We start from the raw sequence: 4330 nt of genomic DNA, 5'->3' as shown, positions 1-4330 counted from the left end.
TCCGGGCTGGTTCTTCATGACACTTTCCAGGGCTGGTCCACAGCATGGTTCAAGCCTCAGGTTGAGGAGTACGTGCGGTGGGAGGGGACTTGGCCCCCGTCCTGTATGGTGGCCCCCTCGGCACCCCTCCCACTCGAGGAAGAAGGTAATGGCCAGGAACCCCTGCCAAGGCCGATTGGAGTGGGCGCAGCCACCCAGGAAAGCAGCACTGACATCACCAGCCCCGGCTAATTGGGAGCGGCCAGTCCCTGCGTGTCTTTGGGGAAACCGGCCTCCCCGTTCCCAGAGCACTCCCTGGGCATTTACATAAAACTGTCTGCCTCTGCCAATTCCTCACCGACCCTTCCTCCAGCTTGAAAAACCAGTCCCACCAGACTAGGGAAGGCAGACTGACCCATGCTAGGTGTCCAGAAAGAGGGACCCTCACCCAGAAAGGCAGCCTGCAGCAAGAAGGACGAAAGTGAGACTCACAGGAACAGGTTCGAAACTGGCATGGCCTTCGGAGTGCAGGACCAGGCAACACTCTGGATCATTCTGCCTCCCTGCCTCACCTCCGACCCTCCTCTGCTCCCCGCCCCCGCCATGAACTCCAGAGTCTTCCTTCATCTGGCAAGATGGGGGGAAGTGGGGGGAAGGGCGATGCCACGCCCACCATCCGTTCTAGGAGCTCGATGGCCCTTCCTGGGGCCGGAAGCTCATCTTTGTTTCAGTCCCAAGTCTCTCACTGTGGACAGTGGCACGTAAGCCTTGGGTTCATCTGGATGGAAGTTTCCAAAAGTCTCATCCAGTTGCCTCCTGCAGCAGTGGGAGAAAAAAGAGCCATTTACCATCACTGTCATGCCCACTGACAGAGGGGCTGGTTTGTGAAGACAGAAAACCAGAAAGGATGCAATTGTGGATTCCCCCTCTGCTGGGCCGTCACTCAGTCCTCCCGGAGCTGGAGGTTCGAGGTGCAGATGGGAGGGGGCTGCCGCGTGTGGGAGAACATGGCTGTCCCCAGGGGACAAGAGATCCTGACAGGACACGCCAGACACCCAGCAGAGTGAGGAGTGTCAGGCAAGTGCTCCGCCCCCCCCCCAGCCCCCCAGGCTGGCATTCCTCACTCATGAAGCACAGTCATAAATCACGGCTCTCTCCCAGACCCACACTAGGACCCCCAAGGCCCAAGGCAACAGCATCCCTCGACTGGGAGTGGGCCAATCGCTCCAGAATGGTGGGATTTTTCCAGGGGCTTACCCACAATGCAATAGGTTCTTAAGGAGCAGCCCCAGCCTCATCTGCAAGGAAGACCCGCCTGCTCTCCTTTCTTCTGGATCCTAGTTGGGTACCCACCATCCAACCTTAGCTGGGGAAGAGGTAGGTGTGCTTCTCAGGGGCACATGCCCCCACCCACTGTTCTCAGCTTCCCTTCATACCTACCCAGATCCCCCTCAGTCCTACTCAGAGAGGGCCAGATGGGGACAGAGGGCACACAGCAGTCCCAGCAGGGGAGGACCTGAGTTCTCTGCGGATGAGGTGGGCGAAGGCTGGCCTGACAGTTGAGGGGTCGGTGGCGGTGGGTGTTCTGGCAGAGCTCAGGGCAGGCGTCCCCCAGGTGTCAGAAACCACCCTTCTCAGCAGGCGGGAGGGCGGATGGGAGGCAGGGAGCACCTGTCGGCCTAATCACCGTCATTAGCTGGGCCATAAAGTGGCACGGACTGGGCCAGCCTTTGAAGGAAGGGCCTGTCGGCCCAGGTCCGGTTTGCGCAGGCAGCCTGGCAGCTCGTCTCCTCCTGCACACACTAGGGCTGTGGCAGGTGGATGGGGCACTGCAGGGACGAGGGTCTGCCCCCTCTCTGCCTGGGCACCCGCACCCTTTCTCCCACCGCTTCCAGAAAGGTAAGGAGGTGGGGCTCTGGGTGTCTCCCCGAAGCTGAATCTGCACAGTGCTGGGACACAAGAACTTCTGTGGTAGTGAACTCCCTGTTGCTAGAGAAGATGAGTGAGGCCAGAAACAACCTAGGGACAGTCTGCCTCGTGCAGCTGTGTCCCCAGTTCCCAGTACAGGGCCTGGCCCAGTGACTGTTGGGTGAATGAATGCATCCGAAGGGGGGGCTTCTTGCTCCCAGAGGGAAGTTGGACCTGCTGCCCTCAAAGCCCCTTTCTAGACTGCTGGGTGTGGAATGCTTGCTGTGTGACCCTGAACTGGTGTCACCTTTTTTAAAAAAATTTTTTTTTAATGTTTTTATTTATTTTTGAGAGAGACAGAAAGAGACAGAGCATGAGCAGGGGAGGGACAGAGAGAGAGGGAGACACAGAATCCGAAGCAGGCTCCAGGATCTGGGCTGTCAGCACAGAGCCCGACGCGGGGCTTGAACTCACAGACTGTGAGATCATGACCTGAGCCACCCAGGAGCCCCTGAACCGGTGTCACCTTTAAGCTCAGCACATAGGCCCAGATTTCTGAGACATCTCCTACTGTTTCCCCTTTCCCCTAGGGCCCTGTGAGTGTCCTGTTTGCCTCACCCCTCCTCCTGCTGGCCAGCCCCAATCTCAGGGGCAGCTGGTAGCCAGAGAGCCCAGGGAAGACCTTCAGAGCCAAGTTTCCAAAGAGAAACCTGGTGGGGTGGAAAGGGGGCACTGGTCAGGGAGATGGAGAAGGTGGAAGCAGGGTTGTTGACCCCCCTCTCTGGTTCATCTTGGCTTGGCCCTTAGGTCAAAAGCAGCTCTGGGGGTTAGGGTCCTCAAATCCAGGTTAGACCCCTTGGGGGCTCAGGCCGTGACTTCTCTGTCTCCCCAAAGTCTCAGATGGGAGGCTGCTTCCTGAAAAGGAGGGGTGAGCTGCGTAGGATGGAGGGTGGTAGAGCCAGGGGGTGCAGGGTGAAGGGTGGGGGAGGACTGGGATGGGCGAGGTCCTGGTGGGTACCAGCCTGAAGAGAGTGCCGCACGTAGCCTCCGCCCCAGTCTGGGCCCCATTAGTCATGATCGCAGAGCCATGAGGTTTTACTAGGGCCAGCCAGTCAAAAGTGAGCCCTCGACTTCAGGGAGGGGAGCGGGGGGAGGGGGGGGACAGAGTCAGGGGAAGAGGATAGAGCAGACTGATTGGAAGGATCAGGATGCACAGTGTCAGACCTGAGTATTCTCACCAGTACGCAGGTGTTCACGCACATCAGGACATACGTTCTGCATTGGACACGCCCAGCATCACAGTGTAGCTCCACGGACTTAATGCACACTCAGAGCATGAGCACAGCAATGTAAATACTTGCACGCTCACACGCAGGGACACCTGTACTTCCAGAGACACTGATGCCAGTGCGCACACACACACACACACACACACACCCTGGCATTACTCCCCGCCCCCGCTCGCTCACAGCTCACAACCTTGCCTCCTAAAGCAGGAGGGATTAAGACTAGCCAGGAGAAGCCTGTCCTGCTCACCCAGCAGGACTCTAGCTGTGTCCCTCCCTCCCGAACCCCCCCACCAAGCTCTCAGCTTGGAAACTCCCTGAATTTCCCAGAGGGTCAGCCAACCAGAACAGGCTCAGACCTCCCAACCTGGTGCCCCCGCCACACGCCCTCCACAACTCTGGCCGGTGCTCCTCTGCCACCCACAGCCAAGGAGCTGCCCGCTCTCCCCCAGGAAGCCCATCCGGATTAACCTCAGATCTCTCCAACCCTTTTTGACATGGGGTCCTAGGGCCTCAGAGCCTCAGTTCCTCTGCAGATGTTCATCAATGTCTTCCATGCCAATGGAGCGAGACTTGGAATCCATGTTGGGAAGACAAGTCCAGCTCACGTGAACAGAAGCGGACAGAAGATGGCTAGTCCCGATGTGGGGTGCAGGGAGGGGGCCCCTCCTCCATCACACTGGGGCCTCCAAGGGTGGAAACATGTTCTTCCTTCTCCCTGGGGTCACCAGAGTCGTACCCAAGACTGGAGCGTGGCAAACATTGGCACCAGGGATTTCCATCCCCAGTTAGGGCTGCTACAGGCTCAAAGCAGCACAGCCCTGGGCAGAGCTCAGCGGCAGGCCGTGAACTGATTCTGACGTCCAGTCTCCAGAGAGAATAAGAGTTTCCCCTGGTCCCCGTCTGTTTGAACACCCAGCTACGGTCCCACCAGGCCAGATCCCAGCTCAGCTACATCCACAGGCCCCGAAATGAGGGTGCTGATGTGTGTGGCACCAAACCTCCAGACACAAGTCCCTTCCAAGGGGAGCAGAGCTAACAGCCCGGCAGCTAGAGTTGAAGTTAGACAGCAAGACAGACTTTCTGAGTCTAGGAGAGAACTCTGAGGAGCCAGTGTGACGAGAGAAGGAGACGGTGGTCCTGTCCGGAGGTGGAGA

Source organism: Panthera pardus, unplaced genomic scaffold (genome assembly GCF_024362965.1).
Source record: "Panthera pardus isolate Hobbes unplaced genomic scaffold, ASM2436296v1 HiC_scaffold_3, whole genome shotgun sequence".
In the NCBI taxonomy this organism is placed as follows: Eukaryota; Metazoa; Chordata; class Mammalia; order Carnivora; family Felidae; genus Panthera; species Panthera pardus.
This window is presented reverse-complemented; position numbering follows the sequence as displayed.